This window comes from Callithrix jacchus, chromosome 6 (genome assembly GCF_049354715.1).
Source record: "Callithrix jacchus isolate 240 chromosome 6, calJac240_pri, whole genome shotgun sequence".
In the NCBI taxonomy this organism is placed as follows: Eukaryota; Metazoa; Chordata; class Mammalia; order Primates; family Cebidae; genus Callithrix; species Callithrix jacchus.
In genome coordinates, this window is record NC_133507.1 from 155,702,884 (window position 1) to 155,711,730 (window position 8,847).

Consider the following 8,847-nt stretch of genomic DNA (forward strand, 5'->3'; position numbering starts at 1 on the left):
TCCCAAAGTGCTCAGATTACCAGAATGGGCCACCATGCCTGGTAAATAGGTTTTTTTTTTTTTTTTTAAACAAAGTAAAAAAATGTTACTAAATTCTAAAACTTAATAAAAAGAAAAGAAAGTTTTCATGTTTCTCACATGAACTAAAGACATAAGCCAGAGACAGGCCAACCACATGCAATAACTTACCATTTTTTAAAAGAGTCATCACAAACTAATGAATAAAGATTATTCTATAAATGGGGTATGATAATTGACTGTTTGAGGGATAAAATTAGCTATTCTTTCATGCCATAGGAAAACTAAGTCCCAAATGCATTTTATAACAAGAAAGCCACAAAGAATTAGAAAAAAATACTTCTGGCACATATTTAAAAACAGTATAGTGGATTATATATCCACAGTACATAAAATTCATTAGAAAACAAACATGAGGACACATTGGTAACAAATCTGAAAGACAAAGGGTTACTTTCCCTAATAGAGAACCCATCTAGGCTGGATAAGGAAAGGGCAGTAATATGAACTCAATGGGAAAGGGTGTCCACAGCTATGCTGGGAGGCTTCTGAGGGTCAGAAACCACTGATGTAGATGTGAACCAGCCAACTTTGCTGGAAAGAAATCCAGCAATTGGTATCAAGAGCATCTGACAAGCTCATAGCTTTTTGACTCAGTAATCCTGTTCTGGAAATGTACCCCAAGGAAAGCTGAAATGAGAACGGGGTTATGCCCCCACCCCGTTGATGGCTGTGTTATTTTTATGTAGGACGCATGGCAGCTGCACTAAGTGACCTTCAAGGGAATGTTTAAGTCAAGTATGAGACATCCACTAGAGGGAATCATTTTTTTAAAGCCACTTACATTTTCCTGTAAAACACTTTTGCTAAAATGTGACGATGGGTATGATACAATTTTAAGCAGAACAGAATACAGCACTGTGTAACAATGGGATTTCACATATGAACAAAGGCACAGGAGGAGGTGGAGGTGTGTGATGTAGGTGAATGGCCGGTGCAGGTGTGTGCTGGGCCCGGAGACTATGTTGGAAATGCATGCATCTCCTTCTCCTCCTGGGTATTGCTAATTTCATCCTTTTTCAAAAACAAGTATACACTGCTTTTATCATAATCAGTATAGAATAAAATATAACCAAGTTTGGAAGATGATGGGGACAAGACCTCAAGACAATTGCTTGAGCAAAGAATGGAGTCACAGCTGGAGTCAAGGGTGGGGCACGTGAGTCCACGTGTGTGTGCAGGTGTGTACAGATGCGCCACAGCACTCAAGAGTTTAGGATGATAGAAACCTGAGCACACACACTGGGAATGAGCAAGATTCCATTGGGTCGGGAGAAGCTGAAAAAGAGTGCTAGGCTGGGCACGATGGCTCACACCTGTAATCCCAGCACTCTGGGAGGCCGAGGTGGGAGGATCACCTGAGGTTGAGAATTTGAGACCAGCCTGACCAACATGGAAAAACCCTGTCTCTACTAAAAATACAAAATTAGCTGGGTGTGGTGGCGCATTTCTGTAATCCCAGCTACTCGGGAGGCTGAGGCAGGAGAATCGCTTGAACCCAGGAGACGGAGTTTGCGGTGAGCTGAGATCGGGCCATTGCACTGCAGCCTGGGTAACAAGAGGGAAACCCCATCTCAAAAAAAGGAAAAGAGGGAAAGGAAGAAAGATGATGCTAAAGAGAGAAAGAAGATAAAGGCACACCTTACAGGACATGAGAAATGGAATCAAGGTTTCCTGTGGAGGTATTGCCAGAGGCATTGGGGCCAGAGCACCTCCATCTTGAATAGGGGCTGAGTAAAATGAGGCTGAGACCTACTGGGCTGCATTCCCAGACCGTTACGTTATTCTAAGTCTCAGGACGAGATAAGAGGTCAGCACAAGATACAGTTCATAAATACCTTGCTGCTAAAACAGTTTGCAGTAAAGAAGCCGACTAAAACCCACCAAAACCAAGATGGCGACGAGGGTGATCTCTGGTTGTCATCCACGACGGTTTACGAATGTTATGGAGACGTCAGAAGGTTACCCTACATAGTGTAAAAAGGGGAGATATGAAGGAATGTTCATGTTTAGTGTATAATCAAGAAATAGTCATAACAATGGGCAACCAGCAGCCCTTGGGACTTCTCTTTCTATGGAGTAGCCATTCTTTTATTCCTTTGTCTTCCTAACAAACTTGCTTTCACTTTACTCGATGGACTCCCCTCAATTAGTTCTTTCTCAAGATCCAAGAACATTTTCTTGGGGTATGAATCCAGACCCCTTTCCAGTAAGAGTATCAGCCATGACCCCTGCAGGAGAAAGTGTTTTTTCTCCCAGAGACTAAAAAGAGATACCGATATTCACAGACCTCCCTGTCTGTGATTTCCAAGAGTGCCCTCCGTGAAGGCGCCCCTCTGTCCTATCCTTCACTCTGCCCCATTGACCTTCATAGCATTCAATGCCACCTGACTTTTTAGAGCTGTATTCTCTGTTTCCCTCTGCCCTGGCAGCCCCAGAGTACAGAGTCCAAGAGAAGACAGGGCAGCTTCGTCCATCCATCCCCGGCTGTCATGTCTTCCGCAGCGCTGGGACATAGGAGAACTCAGTAAGTGCTTATTGAATAAAAATGCTTGTGTTTTCTTTCCTTTTCCTTCCCGTGTTGGATTCAAACCAGAGGATTGCTGGCAAAGACTGGGAGAAACTCATGGTGGTAGTGGGGTGACTGGCCACTGCTAACCAGGCAGAAGGCTGAAACCTGCGGATTTCCTAGGTTAATTTTAGGTGGAGTTGGTGTTTTCCTGGAATGGGCTGGGGGAAGCCTGCTATTCTTTGCAGGGTCTCTGCACACCAGTGGCTGGAGCCTTTGGAGGATTCTCTGCCCAGATTTCAGAGTTCTGTTATCTCCAGCCCCAGCAGGGCTGTTTCTACTTCCTGACTCAGTGTCTCCCACCCCTCCCTCTGACACACACCCAGAGTGCAAAAATCCATTTCCCTTGCCCAACTACGGCTTTCCGGATCTCTGCAGGCTTTGCTCCTTAGTCTTAAAATCCTTTTTGATTCCTTATCAATCTGCCTGTCTTCAGTTACATACCACATAGGTGGCTTTAATATGCATTGTGAAAATCCATCTCGAGTGCTTCCAGAATATAAAAATGTGACCAGATCCAATGGAGTCATTTCAGGAGAGCTAGGGCAGTGCCGAGAGGCTATTTTTACACTCTGCATTCTGGTGGTTTGGTGACCTGCCTGTCTCCTGTTTTCCTGCCCAATGCTGATGCTGAAGGACTTGGTTCTCGGGTTTTGGGTCAGTTCATGGTGCCCGGTGGAGCCCAGCATGGCCCCGGTGAGCTTGGTGTGGGGCTTTTTTTTCTACAGAGGAGCAAAGGTGGAGAAGCCTCCAGGAGACTGGTAAGCAGGGATGCTGAGAGGAGGCTCCACTCTTGCAGAGCAGAGACCTGGAAGTTGCTTCGGGCTGCAGGAGGGTGGAGGGGTGATGGGCTGCAGAATCAGGCTCCTCCCAAGCAGGCGGATCTGGGGAGACCACACCAGAATGCCTGTGGCTCTGCTCCCCCTAAGTCTCAGCTCCTTCTCCCTTCCATAACAGAGCCCTGGATGTTGGCCCTGGTTGGTGTCTTAGATATAGTGAACCCCAAGTTTGTCTTCAAATAATCAGTATGTCAGGATGTTCAGCTCTCTTATTCTTTACTTCTCTATTTAAAAGTTTAATTTCCTTGTAGTTCACATCTGTTCCCCCAGCCACTGGCTCCGTCCTGACTCATCCGGGTCACCTGCTTCAGTCAGTCACCTGCTCCAGTCACCTTCTTTGACCTAGGGCACCCCTGGCTGCCTGCTCTGACCTGCTCATAACCATCCTTCCCTCCAAACCACCCACCCTGCCACTCCAGCTCAGACCCCTGCTCTCTTTAAAATAGCCAATCGGGATTAGTCTAACTTGTGCAGTCTCACCATGGCCAGTAGGGGAACAACATAGTAGTAGGGCCGACCCCCGTCAGGCATAAGTACCCCTTCCCCTCCTTGTCCAGGTGTGTGGCCACCATTGCTCCATCTGCGAGCCACACCCTTCTATAGAAGTAAACTGCCTTGCTGAGAGGATTTATCTTCCAGTGGTATTTCTTTTGCAGCATCAAACTTTTATTTTAATAGGTACATGCATTTGGGTTCCCCCACAGGAAGCCTCAGGCACTGCACAGTGTAAGGGGGAGCCCTGGAGTCCCTGTCCTGACTGTCCTGAGCCCAGACCCCACACAGACACCCAGTGGGATGGCCCAGTGGGTCGACATCCCATCACAGAGAGGCCACTCTGTGGCCGGGTCCACCTGCCCTCTCCCTCCTTGACTTGTTCTGTCTTTGTCAAGCACTTCACTATCTGGAACTGTCAAAACGTGTCTTTGATTATGACCTGTCCTCCATCCAAATGTAAGTACCACAAGGACAAGCATTTGTTTTTGCTTACTGCTGTGTCCCCAGCTCCTAGAATCATGCTTGGTATATAGTAGGTGATCACTACAGGTTTGTGGAGGGAAGAAAGGAAAGATAGAGGGAAGTCAAGAGAGAGAGAAGCAGAAAGGGTGGGGTTTGCTGGTTCTTCCTTGAATGATACCATCCACCCTGGGAGAAGCTGAAAGCCCAGCATGCTGTCCCTCCATGGTGACAGGGACCATCCACACTGCGACCTCTGGCTCAGCTGCCTCCTTCCATGGGCATCAGCCTTGGCTCTGAGCCTTTCCCCAGCCTCTGCTCCCTGGGGGCTCCTGCTGACAGTACCCAAGGGAACACCACCAGCAGAGAGTGTAAGAGGCAGACCAAGTGAGGACCTTCTGGTATGAATAACCACAGGCACCATGGCACTGCTTCTCCCAGGGGAGGAGAGAACAGGGAAAATCAGTGACTCTTGTATTTGGCTCCCGTAAATTCTCCTCATCTGTCTGCATTCATGGGCTGAGAAAGACCTCAAAATGGCCTGCAGTGGTCACCCCAAGAAGGGTTCTTCTCCTTCTGTTTCGGACCCATCTCTTTCAGGACTGTAAGCAGCCCTGCTCTTTGTCTCCCACGCCGTGGACAGGGATCCCTTATCTGCACTGTTTTCTCTGTCCCTAGGATGTGCGTGTCCTCTGCCAGCAGGTTCCCATCACCCAGCCCTTGCTCCCTGCACAGGGTGGTACTCAGTGAATGTGTGGTGGCTCTTCAAGGGTTGAAGAAGAGAGGGCAGAAGAAAACCTGTCTCCTCAACTTGCTTTCCTGCCGTGGCTTTTCTCAGCTTGAGTGCTTCCCTTCCCAACTGACCACATATTAGGCCTTGCTTTGTACTACATCCATTCAAAACAAAGCATCCAAATGTTGCTCCCCTTGGGGATTTACTTTAGAACAAAGACAATTTTCATTGGCACTCTTTTCTCCAGCTCCTGGGCTCCTTCCCCCTCTTGTGAACTGGGCCCCCTTCTGAAGTGAGACATGGACACCCTGAATGGAAATGGCTTGATTAATGCGCGTGCATGTCCGCACTGGTGCAGGGCACCTGCTTTTCTGGGACAATTGCCATCTGGAATCAGACGACTTCCTCATTGTGTGCCTATTTCTGGACAAAGAGGAGGAGAATTGGACGAGAAGCAGACCTCCTCTCCCACATCCTCCAGCCGCCTGGCAGGCCTGACTAAGACACTCGCTCCAGCTCAGGTGGTTTGCATGGCTCCAGTGAGTGGGGCAAGCGTGGCGTGTCACCCCAACCTTCTGCGTAACAGCGTTAACAGATCAGACACTCAGGTCTGGCACAACATGTCCTGAAAGGCATCTCTGGGTTCCCCCCAGGGCCTTGGGTGCTGCCTTGCCTCCTCTCTTGATGGCTGCCTCCCCCAACCACCACCCTGCCACCACCGGAGCAGCAGAGTCCCCTTCGGTAGCTTTCAGGTGCTGGAAGGAAAGCGGGACACCTCTCCTGCAAGTAAGGCTACCTTTGGTCTCTTGGCTCTTGGCCAGCTAGAGGCCCGTACGTGGATAGCAGCGGTGGGGAGAGACATGGCTCCGGAGATGGAGGCAGGAGTCAGATGCTGAGACCTCCACCAGCGTCCGCTAGTGAAGCCTTTAATGCTTACAACACTCTCGTTTTCTACAATGAATAGATTATGCTTTTAAAACTTTAAAGTGAAACATAAATCAACTGCACAAGAAATAGGAAGCTCAAAATTTAGATTGGACCAAGTCTTTTCACCCAGGGCTGGTCTAGGGATAGAAGAAAGACTGATGTTTTGGTGGGAGAGGAAAGGAAGGTGACAGAGCTATGCTGGAGAAGTCAGCACCTGCTGGGCTGGGCAGTCAGCATGGAGGAAGCTTGAGGCTGGGGGACAAGCTAGGATAACGCTCTGGGACAGAGCCTGCTTCAAGCACTCAGGTGAGAAAAGGGAGCTTGCTTGTATCACAGACAAAACACTGTATGTACAGAAGCATAACATTTCCAAGAACAAACATCTGGAGCACAGAGAATTTCAATTCTGCTCCCAATCTTGTTTTAGAATGCAATAAAATATTTTCATGTAAGATACTGGTCTGGAGTGGTTTATTTTAGAAATATCAGGTTCTGTTGATTTTTATAAATTGTTTTTAAGAGTGATTGTACAAATGGTACAATGTTTTTGAATAATCCAAGATCTAAATGCAAACACAATTTAATAAAATTAGAGACAAGGAAAAGTATACATGGGGAGACCGTATTACTCTTGACAGGAAACCACTGTGTGGATGCAATTATATTATATGTTTATCATTGTATCTGTCATATAAATGCTTATGTATTTACGATAGATACAAATTTATATATATGATAGATGCAAATTATATATATGATAGATACAAATTTATATATATGATAGATACAAATTTATATATATGATAGATACAAATTTACATTTATGATAGATACAAATTTATATATATGATAGATACAAATTTATACATATGATAGATACAAATTTATATATATGATAGATACAAATTTATATATATGATAGATACAAATTTATATATATGATAGATACAAATTATATATATGATAGATACAAATTTATATATATGATAGATACAAATTTACATTTATGATAGATACAAATTTATATATATGATAGATACAAATTTATATATATGATAGATACAAATTTATATATATGATAGATACAAATTAATATATATAAATTGGGGAAAGATACCATAAACCTAATCAAATGAAAAGTGATAAATTGGAAAAATATTTTCAGCACACATGTCAGACAAAAATATTCATAGGGCTATTGTACAAGATCTCACAAAATGATAAGAAAAACCCAAGGTCAAGGGGAAACAGCTCACGCTTCACTTGACTTGAAGATTGTTCAATACCAAGGATTCTATCCTATCCATATGAAGAGTTGGCTTCACAGGAGCACTTTGAATCCTTGTTGGTAACATGGGGAGAGGCCTGGCCCAGGGCACTGGGGACCCCCAGTGGGATGGAAGGGAAGACTCTTGGGAGCACCCAAACAATGGGCAAAGGGGATCTGAAAGAAAGGTTTTCAGCAATGAAGTCACGTAGGGATCAGGCATCTACCAGGAGAATGTGGCTGAGCAGGAAGCAAGTGTACATTCTGGAATGCAGTTGAGAAAGTCAAAATCAGTGCTCTTGTTCCCTTGCCTGCAAAAATAATTCCCTTTCCCCCGTTCTCCTCATTTTCAGAGCCTTGCCATTGCGCCTCTGTGCCCACCTGGGTTCTCATAGACTCTCGCTGTGGGATTATCCTCATTAGCACCTTCCCACCATCAGCATGGACAGGAGGACGCATGTGCAGGACCGCATGTGCCCAAGAGGAAATGGTGGTTAGGGATGAAATTCCCACAAGACCAACGTGTGTTTCTTACATGAGGAGATGGCCAGGGAACAGTGGCCACAGTCAGCAGGAAGCTTGGGTGACCATGTGGCACAGTAGGGCCGGTAGGACCACCCAAGGCCATAGACGGTGCTTGTCTTTACCGATGTGATGGGTGCCCATTGTTTAGTTGACAGACAAATGACGACACCCTTAAGCCTGCAGCACTGCCTGGCTTGTTTCTCAGTGGAAGTGGTTGTGAGGTGACAACCTGTAGAATCATGGCATTCACCCATGCTCACTATCTCAGCAAGGGCACTGCTGTCTTTCCAGAGTGTAAGTCAGAGGCCCACATTCATCCTCGACATCACCCTCTCCCTATGCCTCAGAGGCAGAGTGACCACAGCATTTATAGTCCCAAATGGACACTTGGGGGTAGAAAAGGAAGATGACTTAGTCCACGGAGGCTACTGTAACAAATGCCACCAACTGGGTGGCTCATGAACCACAGGCCTTCCTTCCTTCCTTCCTTCCTTCCTTCCTTCCTTCCTTCCTTCCTTCCTTCCTTCCTTCCCTCCCTCCCTCCTTCCCTCCTTTGCTCCTTTCTTTCTTTTCTTTTCTTTTTTCTTTCCTTTTTCTCTTTCTTTTCCTTCATTTCCTTCCTTCCTTCCCTCCTTCCTTCCTTCTCTTTTTTCTTTCTTTCTTTCTCTCTTTTTCTTTCCTTTTTCTCTTTCTTTTCCTTCATTTCCTTCCTTCCTTCCCTCCCTCCCTCCTTCCCTCCTTTGCTCCTTTCTTTCTTTTTTCTCTTTCTTTTCCTTCATTTCCTTCCTTCCTTCCCTCCCTCCTTCCCTCCTTCCTTCCTTCTCTTTTTTCTTTCTTTCTCTTTTTCTTTCTTTTCCTTCATTTCCTTCCTTCCTTCCCTCCCCCCTTCCCTCCTTTGCTCCTTTCTTTCTTTTCTTTCTTTTTTCTCTTTCTTTTCCTTTATTTCCTTCCTTCC

General features: G+C 45.9%; 1 long non-coding RNA gene across 1 annotated transcript; it reads left to right on the forward strand.

The window, feature by feature from the left end:
• Positions 1-3,255: 3,255 nt before the first annotated feature.
• LOC144576835 (uncharacterized) lies at positions 3,256-6,552 on the forward strand. Its single transcript, XR_013519414.1, has 2 exons — positions 3,256-3,408; positions 5,119-6,552. It is a non-coding gene; the product is annotated as an uncharacterized LOC144576835 (long non-coding RNA).
• Positions 6,553-8,847: the final 2,295 nt, after the last annotated feature.